The sequence below is a fragment of the Stomoxys calcitrans genome, chromosome 2, assembly GCF_963082655.1.
Source record: "Stomoxys calcitrans chromosome 2, idStoCalc2.1, whole genome shotgun sequence".
Taxonomy (NCBI): Eukaryota; Metazoa; Arthropoda; class Insecta; order Diptera; family Muscidae; genus Stomoxys; species Stomoxys calcitrans.
In genome coordinates this window covers 122,273,607-122,297,266 of record NC_081553.1, presented here as the reverse complement: position 1 = coordinate 122,297,266, position 23,660 = coordinate 122,273,607, and the positions used below count along the sequence as shown (strand labels likewise).

General features: G+C 37.3%; 1 protein-coding gene and 1 long non-coding RNA gene across 3 annotated transcripts in view; both read left to right on the top strand.

Moving 5' to 3' along the window:
- LOC106082348 (serine-rich adhesin for platelets) overlaps window positions 1–23,660 on the top strand; it is a 530,048-nt gene that overhangs the window by 233,030 nt on the left and 273,358 nt on the right. Inside the window, exon 1 of one of the 2 annotated variants that reach the window (XM_059362235.1) lies at window positions 23,125–23,237. The exons of the other annotated variant lie outside the window; for it this stretch is intronic. The gene's annotated coding sequence lies outside the window, so the exon portion shown is untranslated. Of the gene's footprint in view, window positions 1–23,124; window positions 23,238–23,660 lie in introns of those variants that run through there. 2 annotated transcript variants of the gene reach the window in all.
- The window catches only part of LOC106082361 (uncharacterized), a 43,275-nt gene continuing 42,845 nt past the window's right edge, over window positions 23,231–23,660 (top strand). The window contains exons 1-2 of the long non-coding RNA XR_001220489.2: window positions 23,231–23,359; window positions 23,436–23,519. This is a non-coding gene — a long non-coding RNA (uncharacterized LOC106082361). The remainder of the gene's footprint in view (window positions 23,360–23,435; window positions 23,520–23,660) is intronic.

The window sequence follows — 23,660 nt, the reverse complement described above, 5'->3', positions numbered from 1 at the left end:
GACATTGTGTTATACTTGATACAATATCTGATGTTCCAGGCAGTGTGTATTACACCCTACCTGAGCCGCTTTTTGATAAAAATTCATGTACCACTATTCCTGATAGAACCGATTGCAACTGCGATATCCCTGGTAACAGAAGTAACATAGACTTCTATACGGATGGTTCCAAACTAAATGACCAGGTGGGCTTTGGGGTGTACTCTAAAGTTCTAGAACTGGTCATTTCGAAGAGGTTACCCGACCACTGCAGTGTGTATCAAGAAAAGATCCGTGCAATTAAGGAAGTGGTGGAATGGCTAAGATATAATATTTTCTCAGACAGCCAGGCAGCCCTTTAATCCCTAGAGAATGTATTTCTAAACACAAAAATCGCCCTCTACTGTCGCAGATCTCTCAACGAGATGGCTGAACAGTTCAAAATTCACCTGTTCTGGATGCCGGGCCACAGAGATATCCCAGGGAATTCTAAGGTGGGCGAGCTTGCGAGACTAGGAACGACCTTACACACTCCAGGGACACTGGAATCTCAGGAACAGGCTCGAAGGGCAACGAATGATAGATGGTCAGAAAGAGGGGGCTGTGAGCATTTCAAAACTATGTGGCCTAATCTAGACTTGAAGAGGTCTACTGCTTTGCTGTCATTAGCTGGAACAGACGTCACAGTCATTGTGTCCATCATGACAGGTCACTGTCTAATCGGAAAATATGCTGACAGACTGAAGGTTGCCAGCAACGACTTTTGCAGAAGCTGTACATCCAGGAAGAAGAGACTATAGAACACCTTCTGTGTGTGTGTCTTGCACTAGCAATCAGAAGGAGTTCCACTTTAGGTTCTCATTTCTATGAGAACCTGTCAGATTTGGCGGATGTGAACGTTCGCCCGTTGTTGGGCTTTTCAAAGCAATTTGGATGATTCAACCGCAGGAACTAGAATGCATCTTCCTTATTCTGTTCCTGTAGTATCACAATGGACGAAAACGTCTAAGTGAGACTGATGGCAGATTGCCACTAGAATACCTTCTGTGTGTGTGTCCCGCACTAGCAATCAGAAGAAGTTCCACATTAGGTTCTCATTTCTTTGAAAATCTGTCTGATTTGGCGGATGTGAACGATCGCCAGTTGTTGGGCTTTGCAAAGCAATCTGGATGGTTCAACCGTAGGAACTAGAAGGCTTTTTCCTTATTCTGTCCCTGTAGTATCACAATGGACGAAAACGTCTAAGCGAGACTGATGGCAGACTACCACTTTAACCTAACCTAACCTAGGGATAAATAATCAGAATTGCTTTATTGATATGTTGTAAAATTACATTATATCTGAGATTGATGTTTTGTAGGGGACAACATATCAATTTGATGTACTATTCCTTGTAAAAATTTCTCTCCAAAGAGGTGTAACACTGCGGTACGCAGTTCTTTATTGTCTAGAAAATGGAGTATCCTTATCCCTGAACTTAAACTTGAATTGAACAGCACTCATTAATATGTGAGAATTTTGCCCCTATTCCTAAGTGGACTAAACAGATGTGAAAGTTAGCTTTTGGCTTTTTATTTTTCATAGGCTGATTTTGTTATACCCACTACCTTAGGACTAGGGGTATACTAATCTAATCATTCCGTTTGTAACACATCGAAATATTCGTCTAAGACCACATAGAGTATATATATTCTTGATCGTCTCGGCGTTCTGAGTCGATATAGCCATGTCAGTCAGTCAGAAATCTTGCACAGATACTAACTACTGATATAGGTCGTTGGGGATTTCAAATGGGCTATCTCGGTTCAGATTTGGATATAGCTTCCATATAAACCGATCTCCCGATTTGACTTTTTGAGCGCTTACAAGCCGCAATTTGTGTCTAATTTGGCTGAAATTTTGCATATAGTGTTCTATTATAACTTCCAAAAACTGTGCTAAGTACGGTCCAAATCGGTTTATAGTCTGATATAGCTTCCATACAAACCGATCTCCCGATTTGACTTCTTGAGCCCTTACAAGCCGCGATTTTTATCCGATTTGGCTGAAATTTAGCAAATAGTGTTCTGTTACGACTTCCAACAACTGTGCCAAGAACGGTCCTAATTGGTCAAGAACATGATAAAGCTCCCACATAACATAAACCTATCTCCCGATTTGACTATATATATATGAAGTATATCTATTCTTGATCGTCTCGAGGTTCTGAGTCTATCTAGCCTTGTTCGTCCGAATGTCTGTCGAAATCAGAATGGCGGTCGAACGCCTAAAGCTAGCCGTTGGAAGTTTTGCACAGATACTAACTACTGATGTAGGTCGTGGGGGATTTTAAATGTGCCATATCGGCTCAGGTTTGGATCTAGCTCCCATATAAACCGATCTCCCGATTTGACTTCTTGAGCCCTTACAAGCCGCAATTTTTGTCCAATTTGCATGAAGTGTTCTGTTATAACTCTCGATAATTCCACAACTGTGTCAAGTACGGTCCAAATCAGTCTATAACCTGATATAGCTCCCATATAAACCGATCTCCCAATTTGAAGTCTTGAGCCCATACAAACCGCAATTTTCATCCGATTTAACTGAAATTTTGCACGTTGTGTTCCGTTATGATTTCCAACAACTGTGTTAAGTACGGTCAAAATCGGCCTATAAACTGATAAAGATCCCATATTAACCGATCTCCCGATTTGATTTCTTGATCCCTTACAAGCCTCAATTTTCATCCGATTTGACTGACATTTTGCACATAGTGTTCTGTTATGACTCTCAACAACTGTGCAAAGTACGGTCCAAATCGGTTTATAGCCTAATATAGCTCCCATATAAACCGATCTCCCGATTTGACTTCTTGACCCCCTGAAAGCCACAATTTTCGTCCGATTTGAATGAAATAGTGTTCTGTTATGACTTCCAATAGCTATGCCAAGTACGGTCCAAATCGGTCTATAGGCAGATATAGTTCCCATATTTTAGCAGAATCCGTAGTGGTGGGTTACCAAGATTCGGCTCTGCCGAACTTAGCACTCTTTAACTTGTTTACCCTGGGTTATATAATAAATCTAAAGAAATAACAATTATATATATTTTACATTTTTTTTAATTATTCCTTTAATTCTTTTTTATTTTGTCTCTCTACATATTGAATCACTGTTTCTTTGCACTATCAACGTCATGCAACTGCTGAAGTGCATGTATTTCAAATTTCATTCATTGAAACCATTTCTCTTCATTGAAAAGTGGAAAATAAATCTATTCTGACACAGCCTTGATCTTAGAGTCATTAAATCGTTGTAATTTTGATTAAAGAGTGCTGCAGCGTGCACTCACATATATACAGTACTCATACTTTGAGGTCCATTATTTACTTGCACTGAATACGTGATGGACTCATTCATACGGTCTGGGGATGACAGCAGCAATAGTTACAGCACCGTGCATTCATAGCCTGATGACTTTATCTGTTGCTGATGCTTCTCCTCACTGCCTTGAGATGAGCCATTCATCCATTGGCACGGACGGCACATTTCGCATATTCAAATCACAAATATTTACGTGAATTGCAACGATATGACAGCATTAAACTGTTGCTGTTGCTATATGACAGCAACAACAATTGTTGCTGTAATAAAAACAAATTTATATTCAACGTACATATGAGTAATATTTGAGAAAAGTAAAGACAGACAAAATAATAACAGGACAGCCTTAGTGATCTAAACTGCAGCTACACACATTAAATCTCGTTGGACGTTGTTTTTGCCGCCAGCAACAGTTTTAGATTGCTAACGATTGCAATTTTTGAGATATACAGTGAGGAGCATAAGTATTTAGTTATGCACATTTCGGAGTAATATTAACTCAAAAAAGTTGGAAGTTTAGAAAATTTGAGTTTTTTGAGAATATATTGGTCAGTCAACAAGAATAAATCAGTCTTGTTTTTACTACAAAGTACGCACGGTAGCACCTGAGAGAGAATTACCCATTTACTGAAAGCGCACTTGGGTGTTTTGCTAGACAGGCATACGAACTTCAAATCCAAGTTAGGGCTGAGATGCTAACGAGAAAATGTGCAAAAATTATAGATTACTTGGGAGTACAATTTTAAGGCAGCGAAAGTATGAATAAGTAAACATTTACGCAATGACAGGAATTTAAGTGTGGATTACAAGTTGTCTGAGCAGCTGTTTGATTAAAAGTACTGTTACACTATACCCGAGCCGATCAGAGCTACTTAATAGAAAATACAAAGAAATCTTTGGTTAATTCCAGACTAGCCGATCAAATAGACTTTGATATGTACTGAGAAACAAAAACTGGACATATCGAGTAGCTCCTGGCACGGATTAACTATGAGCACCGCAAAAGCTGTAACTTTGAGCTCCGATCTATGTGATGTTCATAAGTATCACGAGAATCATAACTGCGAGCTACCGAGCGCATCCACAGGTTGCGCATAATGGAATGCTCCATACGGAGCAGCGGCAATTGCAGTCGCGGACAATCAGCGGTATCGAGTGGAGAGTATCAGGGGTAGGGGCCGGCTCATGTACACACAACCAAATTTGTTATTCAAAACAGCAAAAATGTTTGCTAAAACAGCAGTTTTTGTCTGCTGAAAATGGGAAAGCAGACATTACTGCTTTTTCAGCAAACATAGGGCTGCTGTATTAGCAAACATTTCTTAACAAAGTCTGCTGTTTGGAGAACACAAGTTTGCTGAAAAAAAAAATGCTTGCCTGTTACTTGTTTTGATTACTTTTGGCATTTTTTAGAAATATTGTTGCAAGAGATGATTTTGTTTTGTGGAATATTAATGTAAAGGAGCTATCTGATCTATCAATTGGTATACATTTCGAAATGTGACTGAGCTAGCTCGCATTTTTTGTAATTGCTATACTAATGTGCACATGACCGGCATGGCCTTTTGTATCTAAATTGAAAGAAAAATTGTTATGGAAAGTATATATTTAGTGGGTATTATAAATATCTACTGAGGCTCACCTTTACATATGTGTTCTAATTTTTCTTCTAACCTCTCCTTCATAATTACGCAGCAGTCATTTTCAACAAACAACTGACTTTTGAGTAGTAAGCCTGCTGCTCTGAAATTGCAGTACTACTGCTGTAATAGCAAAACCACTGCTGTAATAGCAGAACTACTGCTACAATAACAGCAAAATTAACTACTAATATTCACCACACGGCGTTTGCTATTTTCAACAAATTATTTAACTTTATTATAGGTAACTCATTATTTTTTAAACTTATGTATTCTAACGAGTAATAAGATTTTGATTACTGGTAATCCAATGGATAATGATATAAGCTTACTTAGTTTCTGCTGGTTTTGCAAATGCAAATTTGCCGATGAACATTCCATTAAAGAACAAGTGCAAACTTCTCACAATGAGTGCTGTCTAATTCAAGTTTTAAAGTCGAATGATAGAAGACCTCCTTTTTATAGCCGTGTCCGAACGGCGTGTGGCAGTGCGACACATCTTTGTGGAGAAGTTTTTTACATGGCAGAGTATCTTCACAAATGTCGCCAGCATTAGGAGGGGATAACCACCGCTGAAAATGTTTGCTGATTTTTTCGCCAGGATTTGAACCCAGGCTTTCAGTGTCAAAGGCTGCCATGCTAATCTCTGCGCTACCGTTGCCTCCCCCTATTGCTCTGAGTCCGTCAAAAGATGAGTTGCTAGCTGCAGTATTCTGCCGGTATTTTGACCCTTTCCCTATTTTGACCCATTCCCAATTCTTATACTGATGTATATGGCATATTTTTATACCTACAACCATAAAATGGGGTCGAAAACCTATTAAGTTTATTTTTTCGTCTTCCCATTATAAGTCGATTTAGTAATGTCCGTTCGTCTGTCGATATCACGATAGCGGCCGAACGAGTAATGATATCTGCTTGGTGTAGGTCTTTGGATATTGCAAATTGGCCATATCGGTTCAGATTTTGATATTGCTTTCATATAAACCGAAATGCGGATTTTTAATATTGAGCTGCTGAAAGCCGCAATTGTTGTCCTATTTGGCTGACATTTTGCATGTAGTGTTCTGTTACGATAACAACGATCCAAATCGGTATATAAACTGATAAAGCTTCCATATAAACCAATTTCACATTTAAGCTGTTCTCCGATTTGGCTGAAATTGTACACAGAGGGTTCTGTTACGACCAAATGTGCCTAGTACGGTCCAAATCGATGTGATATAGCTCTCATTTACACCGATTTGAAATTTGTTTTCTTCCGGAAGCCGCAATTGTTATCCGCTTTGTTTGAAATTTTGCACGTAATATTGTGTTATTACTTCCAACATAAGTGGTATGTATGGTTCAAACCGTTGTATAATGTCATATAGTTCCCATATAAAACGATCTCCTGATAAGTCATCTAAGGCCCAAAGAAGCTTTAGTTTTTGGCAGAAATTTGGTGCGCAATGTGCACATATGTCCTTCACCAAAGTTAGTTTTTATAAATTTTTTAGTAAAATCCAAGGGCTGGGTTGCCAAGATTCAGCCCGGCCGATCTTAGCAGTTGTGTAGTCATTACCTTGCCCTCTAAAATGCGTAAATAGAAAAGTTCATCGGATTGGCATCTGGCGAATTGAACCACTGTGTGAACGAAATGAAGTGCAGAATATGATTTTTAGCCATTTTTGGTTTATTAGAGCTTTATGTGACAGAGCTCAAGTCTTGTTAGTGCATTTGTAATCTACGACCAAAATGTTTGCGTGCCTACGTCTCAAAAGCAGCTACAAAAAAGTTTTTTCGAATAATAAGTCGCTTTCAACTCGACGCCAGGCTCGATGAAAATGATTGAAGAGCGGCCATTGTCGCTCACAGCTGCGCATATCATCACTGGAGATGGAAAATTACTTCGGGTCGGCGTTCGTAGGCTCAAATTCGGTTTGGTATACACGATCACTTTTTGAGTTTATAAATTGCTCAATTGGAAAATTTTTCTCGTCAGAGAACAAGTTGTTCGAAAATTCACCACGTTTGTAGCAACTTATTTTGGAGTCCAACTTTTTTGCTTTGACGTAAGACTGAGTGCCTTTTGGAACTTGGTAAAAAAATAACCCTTTCCTGGGGTATTTTCAGATCTTGAGCCATTTGATTGACACTATGTCGTGGATTTCGTTGAATTCGAACCTTCACATGACGAACCATTTCAGCAGTGTTGCTTCTTTGTTTGGACCACCACCATGGCGTTTGACAACGCTACCAATATGATTATAAAGATTTATGAGGCCATACACAAACATTTTGGTCACTTTGAGGTATTTGAGTTCGCCAACAATAGCCGGTTTTGATTTGCCAGCCAAATGTTGTTGGCTTATAGACAATATAATACGCTCCTAATTAAGTAAAAATAATGTTGCCATTGGGAGTTTGACGGAAAGACAAGTGTGAACTTAGTATAACTTCGTGTTAGCTACCCTGTGTTCTCTTGAACGTCATTATATTTAAAGATTATCTTTTTGATTTTGGATGAAATTTTGCACAATGACTTCCATTATTCTGCCAAATATGGTCAAAATAAATCTTTAAATAGTTCTTCCGATTTTATTTTTTGAGCCCTAAGAGTTCCAATGTTCACTACAAAGTATGGTCAAAATTGGTCTACAACCTCTTATAGTTCTCAAGTAAACCTCCTATTTGACCCATAAGAAAATTGTTTTTAATTGCCTTTTCTATCAAAAATTTCTCAGATTTTTCGAATTATCTATATTTTGCTCTCCACTGTATATAGCGCCAATTTTTCCTCGGCGGCTTTTCCTTGTCGGCTAACCTTAGCCGTTATTCGATGCAATAACATGACTGAGTCAACACAATTTATTTGTTGTCATACACATTTCATTGGCTATTGCTGCGTTACTACGTTACGTTACTCCAGTAATAGCAAAGTGTACTGTGTACCTACACCCAATGACAACAGTTCAACTGCACCTTATTTTGTGTCAATTATTTTGAATTTATTTTAGTGTGTCACATGCCACATATTCATGTAATGGAACTATGTGTGACCAAGCTGCCTTTTGCTATTCTCTATTCTCAAATGATTAATTTTTTTATATTTACGCATTTTATTGCCATGCCGTTGATGTTTGCGCGCTGTCGTTTACGTGACTTTGTAACTTTTATGCCAATCCAGATGTTCATGAAAAATATAGGCGTCAAGTGAATTGTTGGTATTTTGCGTTTTATATGATCGTTTATTCGGAGAAAAATAGAACTTGTGACTTGACATAGAGAAAAGAATACCTGAAATTGCGACAACAGAAATTTTAGCTCCAATCTCTCCCCCTTTGAGAAAAAATAATAACGTAAATAAGAAATTTTTTGCCCTATCCTTTATTCAAAGTTTGTTCAGCTTAGGAACGATTCAGGAGCATTTAGGGGGAAAGAACGAAAGTAAGCAATGTTAAAATCATGCTCTTGGCCAGTGAGCTATTGATCTGAAAATTGCAATAGGGAATTTTTAATATTCTAACTTTTATTTCGTTTGTGATACCTCGCTATATCTTAGAACCTTTAGACTATATATTCCTGATCCTCATTACATTCTGAGTTGATCTAGATCTTTCGGGTACTTCCATCTATCTTTTGGAACAAGTAGGGCTAGCTGCTTGAAGTTTTGAACTACTAATGCTACTTATACCACGTTTGGGTTGTAAGTTGGCGAAATGAACCGAACAGTGTCCACTTGATTAGCCTCATACAAATCGATCTCAGCATGGCCCTCTTAGCGCACAATAACCTCAATTTCCATTTGGTATATTTCAACATATAATTGGTGATCTAAATACGCACTTCGAGTCATCATTGATTTTTTCATTCCAATAGTTCAATAATCACTCACTCACAATTCGAGTTACTCATCCCTTTAGACTATTTGAAATTGATCTTTGATAAAGTCTAAAACAAGTAAGAGCGTGGTAAGTTCGGCCGGGCCGAATCTTGTATACCCTCCACCATGGATAGCATTTGTCGAGTTCTATGCGCGGTATCTCTTTTTAGGCAAACAGAATAATAAGTAAGAACTGTTATGCTATTAGAGCTTTATCAAGTTATAGTCCGATTCGGGCCACAATTGGATGCTGAATATTGTAGAAGTTATTGTATAATATTTCAGTTCATTCGGATAAGAATTGCGCCTTGTAGGGGCTCAAGAAGCAGAATCGGTAGATAGGTTTATATATGAGCTGTATAAAGCTATTGATCGATTCAGATCATATTAGACACGTATGTTGAGGGTCATGAGAGAAGGCGTTGTACAAAATTTCTGCCAAATCGGATGAGAATCGCGCTTTTAGAGGCTCAAGAGTCAAGATACCAGATCGGTTAATATGAAAGCTATGTCAGATTATGTACCGATTTGCACCATACTTAGCATAGTTATTGGAAGTCATAACTAAACACCTCATGCAAAATTTCAGCCAAATCGGATGAGAATTGCGCGCTATATTGGCTCAAGAAGTCAAGCTCCAAGATCGGTTTATATGACAGCTATACCAGATTATGAAACGATTTAAATCATACTAAACACAGCTATTGGAAGTGATACCAAAACACCACGTTTTCACACAAATCGGACGAGTATTGCGCCCTCTAGAGGCTCAAGAAGTCAGGACCCAAGATCGGTTTATATGGCAGCTATATTAGGTTATGGACCGATTTGAACCATACTTATCACAATTGTTGAATATCATAATAAAACACGTCGTGCAAAATTTCAATCAAATCGGACGAGAATTGCTCCCTCTAGAGACTCAAGAAGTCAAGACCCAAGATCGGTTTATATGGTAGCTATATCAAAACATGAACTGATTTGGCCCATTTACAATCCCCACCAACCTACACTAATAGGAAGTATTTTTGCAAAATTTTAAGCGACTAGATTTACTCCTTCGAAAGTTAGCGTGCTTTCGACAGACAGACGGACGGACACTGCTAGACCGCCATCCTATGGAGGAGGGTATAAAAATGTTTAGTGAATGTTTTCTTACTTTCCGTGCCTCTGGCGTAGCTATTCGCCACTTCCTTTGATTGAATGCGCGGTGGTTATCAGTTTAGAACCGCTAATCATTATTTTTGTACCCACCACCTTGAGATGAGGGTATACTAATCTAGCCTTTCCGTTTTTCATTCCGTTTTTCCGTTTTTCCCCCTTACCCTAATTTTCAGAAACGCCAGATCTTGGAGATGGGTGGTGCGATTTAAGCGAAATTTTGTGTGTTCTCATATAGTACCCTAAAAATAAAAATTTCGTATCCAAATTTCGGATGGGGTACCTAGGGGGCCCGCCCCACCCCAAAACCTAGCAAACATATATTTAGACCAATCACGACAATATGGGACTCAAATGAATTGTATTTAGGATAAGAAAATGTATCTGATATCCGATTGTCGGACCAAGTGTTAGTGAGACCACCCCAACCCCAAAACACCCCTAAATCGGACATTTTTATCGGCCATGGCAATGTGGGACTCAAATGTAAGGTATTTGCGAGTAGAATACGAATCTAATATCCAAATGTGGGACCACGTTTCTGGGGGTCCACCCCTTTCCCAAAACACCCCCCAAACAGGACTTATTTACTGACCATGGGAATATGGGGCTTAAGTAAAAGGTATTTGAGTGTAGAATTCGAATCTAATATCCATATATGGGACCAAGTGTTTGGGGTCCGCCTCTCCTCAAAAACATCCCCCAAAGAGGACAAATTTAAGACCATAACAATATGGGGCTCAAATGAAAGGTATTTGGAAGTAAAGCACGAATCTAATATCAATATTCGGGAAAAGTGTCTATGGGTCCAACCCAGCCCCACCAGCCAAATAAGAAGTATTTGCTGACCATTGCAATATGGGGCTCAAATAAGAGGTATTTTAGAGTAGGAAACGAATCTGATATATATTTTCAAGGCCGAGTAACTGAGTGGCCGTGCATCCCCTAAAACTCCCCCCAAACTGGTCATGTTTGCCAACTATAGAAATATGGGGCTTAAATTAAAAGTATTTGGGAGGAGACCACGTATCTGATATCAATATTAGGGTCCAACTGTCTAGGGGATGTCCCACCACCATACCAACCCCTAAATAGGACGTATTTGCTCACCAGGAGAGTGGAACTAAATATTTATAGTTTTTAGGCCATACCCCAAACCGAACATATTTTCTGACTTTTGCAATAAGGAGTTTAAATGAGATCAGAAAACGAATTTGATATCCAATTTTGAGGCCAATGGCAATATGGGGTTCAAATAAATGATATATAGATACAGGAGAATAGAGCACGTTGCTAATATATTTTCAGGGCTTAGAATTTGTGGGGCCACCCCACTCCCCAAAACACCCCTAAATCGGGTATATTAACCGACCTTGACAATGTGGGGCTTAAATGAATTGATACCCATTTTCGGAACCAATTTTCTGGGGGTCTATCCCTTTCCCAAAATACCAGACAAACAGCAATTTCTTACAGACCATCGCAATATGGGGCTCAAATAAAGGTATTTGGGAGTAAAATACGAATTTGATGCCCAAATGTAGGACCATGTATTTAGGGGATCACCCCTTCCCCAAAACACCCCCCAAAGATTAACAATTTTTCGGCCATGCCAATATGTGACTCAAATGAAAGGTATTTGAGATTAGAAAATGCATTTGATTACCAAATTTGGGACCCCTCAAAAGCAATGGCAATATGGGATTTAAATAAATGATATTTGAGAGAAGAGCACGATGCTGATATTTCTTCAGGGAGTCTGGGGGACCACCTCACCGACCACCGAAAACACCCCTAAATCGGGCTGAAATAAAGTATGGAATACACCTTAAGAATGGAATACACCTTACATTCAAACTTAAATTCATAAAGATCATATGGGATTCAGATAATTATATTGTTAAACTGTTAGTCAAGCGATATACTATTTTCGTAGCATGGTATTTACTAAAGCGCTTTAATTGTCGAAAATAAATATTCCAAGGAAAATTTTCTTTCATATAAAGTAAGAGAAGGCGCAGCGGAGCGGGCCCGGCTCAGCCAGTTATGTATAAAATTTATGAAATAAAATTATTAGTAGAATCCATGGTGGTAGGTTCCCAAGATTCGGCCCGGCCGAACTTAGCATGCTGTTACTTGTTGCTATTACAACGATTCTCATTATGCAATCGAATCTTTACCAATTGGTTCTGACGTGGGACACTAAACTCTTTAACTTAAATTTTATTTTATTATTCTTTGGGATAATTTTTATTTTTAATTAGAGGAACAAAAAAATAACAGAATAACTAATACTCGTAATTCATTCATAGGCTGCAAAGCCATCCAGTGTTTTTCAGGCGACTATATTCATCTGTTACATGTTTCTAACACACTAATGCGGAAGGAATTCCCATGATCCCATGATGAGTTGTTTGTTTGCTACAACTTTAAAAACAACATTTCGATTTTCAATATGTATATTTCTTATACTTTTTTTATTGTTGTTGCGGTTGATTTATTTGTTTGGAGAATTGTTGCAAAACTTTGTCATTCTCCAACATTTGTTTAACACAACCCATGAAATTATTTCCATAGAAAACCCAATGGTATAACGCAATTGTGCTATACAACAAAAGTCTTATGTTGAGTATGTTTTACAATGGCAACTCAAATAAAATAAGCGTCGAACAAAAAGTCTCAAAATGGGGGAGCGTTTATTCGCATGGAGTATTTTGTTCTAATTTTGGTAACACACAATGGCCATTGTCATTTATTTACTCAATACGAGTATATCAGCAATTGTAAAGTGTAGAAGTATTTTATCGATTGATTTGTTAGTATCAATATGTCGTTTACCAAAGATGTTTTAAAACCTTTAGTTGCTTTTAAGTGGACGATTGTTAATGAAACGTCGTTTAGAATGCAATTTTAATGGAAACAATTAAAAAATTAAAAATGTTATGTTAATATAGACAAGCCCGCTTCAATTGACGCATTGGAAGACAACATTGATGTAATATCGATACAAATAAAGATTTCATGCATTTTTCTGAATTTAATGTGTGTGTGTGTTTTTTTTAACTTTCCTATAGTTCTTAAAAAATCACTCTTTAAAAATTAAACTCTTGCGCTTTGTTAGTTTGTTTGTCTGTTCCATAAAGACTCAAAAACGGCTGAACCGATTTTCATGAAATTTTCACAGATGGTAGGGTTTGAGAAAATAGAATGCTACATTTTTCGATATCCGAAGGGGGCGGACCCTCACACTTACCACAATTTTCAAAAACGCCAGATCTCGGAAAAGTGGGCACAGATTTAAGCGAAATTTTGTATGCCACAATGGTAGCCCAAAAACACGAAGCTGGTATAAAATTTTGGATCAATAACCTGAGGGGGGAACGCCATCCCAAAACCCACCCGAACGGTGGGTTGGGACAAAATGGATATCAAATGAAATATATTATATATTATTTAAGAGTAGAGTACGTAGTTGGTATACAAATTTCACCATAAGTGTTCGGGGGGGTACCCCATCCCCAAAAAATCCCCCAACAGGACACTTTCACCGCTTTGGGCAACATGGGTATCAAATGAAAGGCATTTAAAAGTAGAGTACAAATTTCACATAAAAATGTATTCCTTGGTATCTGAAGGGCCTCCCCACCCCACAAATCGCCCCTAAGGGGGGCGTATTTATCAATTGGGAAAATATGGATATCAAATGAAAGTAGAGTAAGAATTTGATATAAAAATTTATTCCCTAGTGTCTGAGGTGCCTCTCCAACTCCCAAAACCCCCCAGCAGGGCATATTTACCAATTGGGACAATATGGTTATCAAATGAAAGGTTTTTTAAGGTAGAGTAAGAATCTGATATAAAAATGTATTCCTCGGCGTAAATCAAAATTTTGCACTTAGTTTTTTGTATGATTTCCAACATCTGTGCCAAATATTGTTTAAGTCTGTCCAGGTATTAAGTCGGGGAGTGGTATTGAAAACAATAAAGGATTTTGTTTGTTTTCTTTTTAGAGCGTACAACAAGCCGATTACTGGCTTAGGCGTATGTCCATAGTGGCATGGGGCGGATTAATATCTGCACCCTCTTTTCGACCTAACCTAACCTAAGTCGGCCATAACCTGATATAGCTGTCATATAAACCGATCTGGGATCTTGACTTCTTGAGCCTCTAGAGGGCGCAATTTTTATCCGATTTGGCTGAATTTTGTACAACTACTATTCCCATGACCCTTAACATACATGTCTTATATGGTGTGAATCGGTATATAGCCTGATACAGCTCCCATATGAACCAATCTCCCTATTTTGCTTCTTGAGCCTCTAAAGGGCGCAATTTTTATTCGAATTGGCTGAAATTTTACACAATGACTTCTACCATGGTCTCCAGTTCAATTATGGTCCGAATCGGACTATAACTTGATATAGCTCTAATAGCATAGTAATTCCTTTCTTTTATCCGTTGTTTGTTAAAAACCAGTAAGGAAAGACAGAAGTCGGACGGTGCTGACTTTATAATACCCTACATCACCTACCCTATGAATACAAAAGTGGGGCTATATCTAACTCTGAACCAATTTTGATGGACTTCGGCGGATGTATTCAGATAGGTTATTAAAATTACTGTATCAAATTTCGAGCAAAGCAAATATGTTCAAAATGTAATAACTACGGTTGACAAATGACAAAAATTACCCAAATTGTGACGAACATATAGATGGGAGCTATATCTAAATTTGAACCGATTTCGATCAAACTTTATGGATATTGTGGAAGTCGTCGAGGAAAGCGTTGCACAAAATTTTGGGAAGATTGGTTAAAATCGGGGGATATATATGTATTTATGAGAGCTATATCTGAATCTGAACCGATTTCTATAAAATTCACCACACATATCGAGAGTCATAAGAAAATCGTTCCTGTCAAATTTCGAGAGAATCGGTTAACAAATTACCATTTTATTGCTGTATTACTGAAAATCGGACGAACATATATATGGGAGCTATATCGAAATCTGAACCGAATTCTATGAAATTCACCACTTATATCGAGAGTCATAAAAAAATTCTTCCTGCCAAATTTCGAGAGATTCGGTTTACAAATGACCACTTAATTGCTGTATTACTGCAAATCGGACGAACATATATATGGGAGCTATATCCAAATCTGAACCGATTTCTATAAAATTCACCAGTAATATCGAGAGTCATAAGAAAATCCTTCCTGCCAAATTTCGAGAGATTCGGTTTACAAATGACCATTTTATTGCTGTATTTCTGCAAATCGGACGAACATATATATGGGAGCTATATGGAAATCTGAACCGATTTTCCCCAATTTCAATAGATTTCGTCTTCAGGCCGAAAAACATTTCCGTACTAAATTTGAAGACGATCGGATAAAAATTGCGACCTGTAGTTTGTACACGAATTTACATGGTCAGACGGAGAGACAGACGGACAGAGCTAAATCGAATCAGAAAGTGATTCTGAGCCGATCGGTATACTTATCAAACAAATGCACTAAGTTATAATACCCTGTACCACAGTAGTGGTGCGGGGAATAAATAGATACCGGGAAAAGAACTCGGATGCGATCCATGGTAAAGGGCATAAAAGATTCGGCCCGGCCGAACTTAACACACTTTTACTTGTTTATATATTCGCCTTGCAATCAACCATTTTCGCCTTTTTCACCGTGTACAAAAATATTAAGAATGCGAATTTGACAGCATTGATAATAGTGCCGTCTGCCAAAAAATTCCTTCTGCACCTCTTAACTAGCAAAAAAATAATAAACGCAAAATGTTTCTCGTCTCTAGATGTGTGCATCGTTTTTCGCAAGATTTCTAATGAGGAGGAAGACATCTGTCTGTCATTTGTTTATGATTTGTTGAAGGAAGGAAAATAGCACACAAAAATACACCATTTATGAAACACACAACGGAAGGCGGAAAAATAGCCAAAGGCTTTAACTGTAAAAACAATTTCAATTTTTATGTGTCCCTCTTTTTTCTGCAGTGGATCCCCTTTGCCAGCGACACAAATTTTACCAGCAGGCCGTAAAGCACATACAGAGATAGACAGCTAGGATTTGGAGGGAATAAATATTTTACTACAATATTTCTAGAATTCATTGCTGCTAAATGCCTTGGAGAAGACTCATGTCTTGTATGAAGCCAACAAGCACAGCGGCGGCGGCGGCGGCGTCATCCTCAATTTCAGCTACTGTTGCATTTTTATGAATAACGCTTTACAATCCTCCCATAACGTAATGGGGGGGGGATGGGGGAGATTTTGTGGAGGTATTATGGCTGTGACGACTTTGAGTGTGTCTCTTTTCGCTTGTAATGCAATGATGACACTTTGGTATGCTGTTAAATGCATATTAAACTAAATTTCTTTTCGTTATTTTCTTCTTTGGTTTTTCTACTACTGCAGCTTAAATTGCGTGACTGCTGCCTGTCTGCTGGCATGGTTTTTTTTTGCATTTGTTGCAATAATTTTCAAGGCTAAGAAGCCATGTGCATTTTATCCATCCTAACTAGTCAGTCGAGTGCATTCGGCCCCTATTACCTTTATGACAAACAACAAAAACTAGGCTCGACCACATCTTGTGACTTGTGGTGGCTGAGAAAATACGAGGGTTGAAGTGAAAGTATGAAGTTGAACATTTGATTCGATGCACTCCAGGAGGACTTGGTATCTGTAATTTAAGCAGAGCTCGTAATATATGTAATATGTAATATATACATTGCTGTCACGAGAAGCTAAGCTGCGAGCTACCGGGCTCGTCCACAGGTTGCGGAGTAGCTGCAATATCGAGTGGAGAGTCCCAGTGAGAGATCGGGAGGCACAGGCTCTTGCACAAATACTGAGTGCCTATGATGCTCGAGGATCGCTGTCTCTACGAGGATTGCCGCCTCTACGAGGATCGCCGCATCTACGAGGATCGCCGCCTCTACGAGGATCGCCGTCTCTACGAGGATTGCCGCCTCTACGAGGATCGCCGCCTCTACGAGGATCGCCGCCTCTACGAGGATCGCCGCCTCCACGAGGATCGCCGCCTCTACGAGGATCGCCGCCTTTACGAGGATCGCCGCCTTTACGAGGATCGCCGACTCTACGCGTATCGCCGCCTTTATGAAGATCGCCGCCTCTACGAGGATCGCCGCATCTACAAGGATCGCCGCCACTATTGAAAATGTGGCTACAACAATAACATAAACAAGTAATGGTTCATTTCGGACCATAACTGAACTGAATATTGAATATTGGAGACCATAGTAGAAGTCATTGTGTAAAATTTCAGCCAAATCTAGTAAGAATTGCGCACTTTAGAGTTTGAAGAAGTAAAATAGGGAGATCGGTTTATAGGGGAGCTGTATTAGGCTATAAACCGATTCATGCCATATTCGACACGTATGTTAAAGGTCATAAGTAAGGCTGTTATACAAAATTTCAGCCAAATCGGGTAATACTTGCGCCCTTTAGAGGCTCAAGAAGTCAAGATCCAATATTGGTTTATATGGCAGCTATATCAGATTATGGACCGATTTGAACCATTCTTAATACAGTTGTTGGAAGTCATAACAAAATACATCATGCAATATTTCAGCCAAATCGGATAAGAATTTCTCCCTGTAGAGGCTCAAGAAGTTAAGACCCCAGATTGGTTAATAGGACAGCTATATCAGATTATGGCCCGATTTGGACTATTCTTAGCACAGTTATTGGACGTCCTAACAAAACACGACTTGCAAAATTTCAGCCAAATCGAATAAGAATTTCTCCCTGTAGAGGCTCAAGAAGTCAAGACCCCAGATCGGTTTATAAGACAGCTATATCAGGTTATGGACCGATTTGAACTATTCTTAGCACAGTTGTTGGAAGTCGTAACAAAACACGTCGTGCAATATTTCAGCCAAATCGGACAAGAATTGTGGCTCTAGCGGCTCAAAAAGTCAAAATCCCAGATCGGTTTATATGGCAGCTATATCAAAACGTGGACCAATCCCAACCGACCTACACTAATAAGAAGTATTTGTGCAATATTTCAAGCGGCTAGCTTTACTCCTTCGAAAGTTAGCGTGCTTCCGACAGACAGACGGTCGGACATGGCTAGTTCGACTTAAAATGTCATGACGATCAAGAATATATATACTTTATATGGTCTTAGACGAATATTTCGAGGTGTTACAAACGGAATAACTAGATTAGTATACCCCAATATTATGGTGGTAGGCATAAAAACCTTAGTGGAGGAGAGGTTAGCATGTCTGGGTTCGAATCTTGGAGAGAACATCTGAAAATATATTCTGCGGTGGTATGCCATTCAAAAAAATGGTATAGCAGCCATGTAAAAAAATGTTCCCGAAAGAAAAGTCATCACGGCGTTTGGACTCGGTTATAAAAAGGAGCTCCCTTGTCAGCTTAAAAACTTGAATGGAAAAACTTGATTGATATGTGGTAATTTTTCCCTCCATTCCTTAAGGGAATGTGTGTGGAAGAACTACATTTGTAGTTCTTTCTTTTCAATCATAATGAATGCCAGGTATCTCCCCAAAAATATGGTAAATATGTTTTCGAAAATTTTCGCAACGACTCTCGCATTTTTTAACATTTTGCATTTCACATGAATGACTATTAATGTAATGGCATTTTTTTTAATGCCAATCTTTGGACTTTTATCACAGCAGAAATGTCTTGCATTTGGCAGTTGGTGCGGCGCAGCTGAGTGAATGAAACGGGCCCGCCGCGTAAAACCAATAAGTGAATAAATGAGTGAGTGGGGTGGCTAGGCATGGCGTGTATCTCTGAACATGTCATGCCAAATGCATTCCAAAAAATTTTCTCATTTTTTTTTGTTTTTTCAATTCAGCTGTATTTATTTACGGGTTGAATGAACTTATTTTAGTTGTAGTTTTCGTATTGTTGATATTGCTGGCTTCGATGGAAATCACTTTTATATTGTACGTCCATTTTGCTGGTTTTGTCCGTCCAACTGTCCGTTTGCCCACATTGTTTTGAAAGACAGAGGGGAGATGTCTGCCGCTTCGTCTGTTAAGTAAATATTTTTGCCATGATTTTTCTCATTTAATACCACCAAAATGTCTGCATTTTTTGCTGCTGCTGCTATCATAATTAAGTGGGTTGTGGCTGTCTGTCGTCTGGTTGGATGGTGGAGGGAAGAGGGCTTTGTGTTGTTTTTTTTTTGGGGGGGGTGGAAATGCGCCAAAACTAAATTCGTCATGTTATGGACTCTATTGTCTTAATGTATCAACGACTATACAAATAAAAATAATCCAATATCACATTGTTGTTTTATTTTCCGCAAAGGAAAATTATATGGGAAAGTATGCAGGTTTTTTCATCACGCCCTGCCGCCAGTATTGCCAGTGGTTATAATAATTGGAGAAATTTTGTGGTCTCTCTTATTAACATTTTATTGAAAATTTCGTCAATATTGTATTTCTTAAGAAAGTTATGTCAAAATTTGATTGCTATAGAAAATTTTGTCAAAATTATTTTCTTTAGAGAATTTTGTCCTCATTTTTTCTTTTGTATATTGTTTTTTTGCTGTAGATATTTTTATGCATCGAAAATTTGGGGGATTTTTTCTATAGAAAGTATCCTTATAATTTATTTCTGATTTTGTGGAATTTCCTTTTTTTTAATTTTTTTCTAGGAACATTTGATTTCTTTTATTTTTTCCATAGAAAACGTTGAGGAAATTTTTGTCTATTTTCTTAAGAAATTTGTTTCTGTAGAAAATTTTGTCGAGATTTTTTTTTATTGAAAAATTTTTTAGATATTTTTTTTTAATGTCGTTGAGATTTTTTTTTTTTAATAAATTTCATTGAAACTTTTCTATCAAGAATTTTTTCAAAACTTTTCCTATAGAAAATTTCGGGGACGTTTTTTATTTATTGCAAAGGAAAATTTGTGTTTTAGAAATTTTTTTCTATGGAAATTGTGAAAATTTCCAATTTTTTTTTTGTTTATTTAAAAAAATAAAATCATATAATTTTTTTTTCGTTACAGAATTTTTTCTATAGAAAATTTCCTAAATTTTTTTTTTAATTTTTTCTATAAAAAATTCCCAATTTTGTTTTTTTTTCTACTGAAAATTTGGTAAAAATTTTCTTCTATAAGAAATTTCGCAGAAACGGAACGTATGCCAGTGGCTGCTATGTCTATGTCCAAGTATCTGTTAATCAGGCATTTACTTTTCAGTAACTTTTCAAAATCCGATCTTTGTGCTTAAGATAATTCTCATGGTCATAAGACTCGCCTCTACTTTGGAGAAAAAAAAACTAAAGAAATGTCTTTGTTTTTTTTTTTTTTTTGTTTTTTTTGGATATTTTTTTTCTGAAGAGAATTTCTCCCAAATTTTGTCTGTGGAAAATTATGTTTTATAGAAAACAAATTTTTAATAGAAAATTTCAAAATATGTTTCTTTTTCGTTGAAATTTTTTCTGCAGAGGATTTCTTCTAAATTTTATATAGAGAAAATGTCGTATGAAATTTCGCTTAAAATTTTTTATAGAATTTTTATTCAAAACTTGTTTTTATTGATTTTTTTTGTTTTTGTTTTGTTTGCTTTTATTTGAGCCCTATATTGCAATGGTCGATATATAGGTCCTGTTTTAGTAGTTTTAAGATGGGGAAATTTCAGCCCGAATGTGGATATCGAATTCGTATCATTGAAGCGCAGAGGAACGCAAGTCCGCCAATGAATCATCATGAATCGGTTCTACCGTTTTTGAGTCTATACGGAACAAACAAACAAACCGAGTTCCATATAGTCGTGATTGGCTAGTATGCCCATTTGGTGGGTGATTCGTAATATACCCCCGGATACCTTTCATTTGAGCCCTATATTGATATGAACATTTAATTTGTCTGGTTAGAAGAGTTTTGGAGCGACTTCCTGGGTACTTGGAACCAGTTTTAATACCATATTCGTATTCTACTCTTTAATACTTTTAATTTGATACCCATATTGTCCTTATCGGTGGGTCCGCCCCCTTCCGATATCAACAAATTTGAAGTCTTTTCCTCCTTTCTAACCATATTCGTAATCTACTCCGGAAAACCTTTCATTTGAGTCTCATTTTGTCATGATAGTCCAATAAACCTATTTTAGGTAGTTTTGGGGTCGGGACGGCCCCCCCTTACTTTGACCCAATTTTTAATATGAAATTCGTGCACTTCTCCTGAAAACCTTTCATTTGAGTCTCATATTGTCTCGATCGGCACACTTTTATTTTTGTGTAGTACTTTTGGGGTAAGGGGGAGGGTCCTTCCCCGTTCCGATATGGTTTTTTATATAAAAGATATAGTGGATTTTTTTTTGTGAACATATTCGTATTCTACTCTTCAATACTTTTAATTTGATACCCATATTGTCCTTATCGGTCCACTTTTGATTTTGGGTAATGTTTTTGGGTTAACGGGGGAGGGTCCGCCCCCTTCCGATATCAGCAAATTTGAAGTCTTTTCCTCCTTCCTAACCATATTCGTAATCTACTCTGGAAAACCTTTCATTTGAGTCTCATTTTGTCATGATAGTGCAATAAACCTATTTTAGATAGTTTTGGGGTCGGGGCGGCCCCCCCCCTACTTTAACCCAATTTTTAATATGAAATTCGTGCACTTCTCCTGAAAACTTTTCATTTGACTCTCATATTGTCTCGATCGGCACACTTTTATTTTTGTGTAGTACTTTTGGGGTAAGGGGGAGGGTCCTGCCCCGTTCCGATATGGTTTTTTATATGTAAGATTTAGTGAATTTATTTTTTGTGAACAGGGCTCTTATGAATCAAGTCGTCTTAAAGAGCCCTGTCCAAATTCAGATGTGTGCTTTACAACTTACTCCAGTTGGAATGGTTGCAATGCACCTTGATCCATTTGACATCTCCTGCTGATGATTTTTCGTGGTCGAAAATGAAATCGCGATAAAGGAAACCAGTCAAATGCTTCTAGCAACAACACACTTTTGCTGACTTTTAAATGTTTTTTGCTATACTAATCTATGAATAGTAAGCATTAAACAATGGTCTAAAGCCGGATAATATCCTGCAATGGAATCTCAATAAGATCTTAAGACCAGAAAAGGAAGCGCAAACAGACAATATTTTTTATAGAAAAAAATTTCATAAATTTTACCAAAAGAAAATTCGTACAGATTTTCTAAAGAAGAAATATATACTGTCAAAATTTTTGTCTTCAAAAAACAATGAACATTTTTCAAAAGATATGTTGATTTTTTTGTTGGTAAAGAAAATTTTATTGAAATTTTTCCTATAGATGGTTTTGAAAAATTTTGTTTTTCGTAAAAATTTTGTCTATGAAATATTCCGTATCATTTTTTCTCCATATAAAATTTTTTGGAAAGAAAGACTAAAAAATTTTATCAAAAATTTTTTTCCTTAAATTTTTTTTTTTTTCATAGAAAATGCCAAAATCTTTTTCATAAAGATAATTTGGAGTAAAAGTATTTGTAGTCGGTTATGTTTTTTCTTTACATTTTAAAAAAATGGCAACGGCAACTCTGCATTTATGCTTCCTCCCCCGCATCTGTTCAGCAGCTAAGCCAAAGTTCATTTCTTGCAGCGTTTATTTCTTCATAACTATCATAGTTTTTCAATACAATGGATGGCAGCAGAGTTCATTGAACCTTTTCTTCGCTCTTTGGTGTTTTCTGTATTTTTCTTCTTTCCCCTCGAGAAAAAAATATTTGTTCATTCTTCCATTCGTAAGTCGGTGTTGTCGCCTTTTCTGCATTGTAATCTGATAACATGTCATTCATTTTGCCAACGCTTCGAGTGTAAAGTTCGCTCGCTCTGCTATTTTGACAAATTGCAAATATTTTTGTGTCGTTTTGACAAGTCAATGGTTTTGTTGTTTATGTTTTATTTAACTTTTCCTCTCTCACTCTTCATCTATCTCCACGTCCGTCTGTATGTATGTATGTTGGCTGACCTGTCTATTTGCTCGTTAACTTCATTAGTCGAAGTGTCAGTGTTGACATTTAAATGGATTTTTGTGTCTTTGTGACTAGTTTTGACAGTTTTTTTTTCCAAATCAAACAAAAACACAAATTGTTCAAATCACACATTGAACATCTTTATCGCGCCCGCTTGTCCCATGTATTTAAATTGAAGTATTACTAATTGCCGCTGCATGTTATGTTTGCATTGTTCCTCAAATATTGAATATTGCCTGAAAGGTAGCCGCCTGCCAGCCAGTCAGTTACAATTTTGAGTGAAATTCTCCCCAAAAATAGATGCTGCGATTTTTGTTTGTTTGTCATTTCTTTACCGTTATGTTGTAAATGAAAGTTAAATATTTGTATGAATTTATGTAAACATTTTGACATTTTCTGAGCATATCATTAATCAGTTTTTTTCTTCTAATCTCTTTCCAGGTGAGTTTTGGTTGGCATGTAGCTCAAGAGGAGATTTGTGTTGGGATGCAACATTAATGTTTTGTATGTGTATAAAAGGCAGGTGTAAGTATATTCTAGCTTTGGCATAAACAAAATTCCCTCAAAAAATACTTAAAAACAATGAGAATCTAGTCAGATGAAGCAATACAACATACCGTGGCTAAATTATTTAACACAAAAATCTTCAATAAAATATGGAAAATT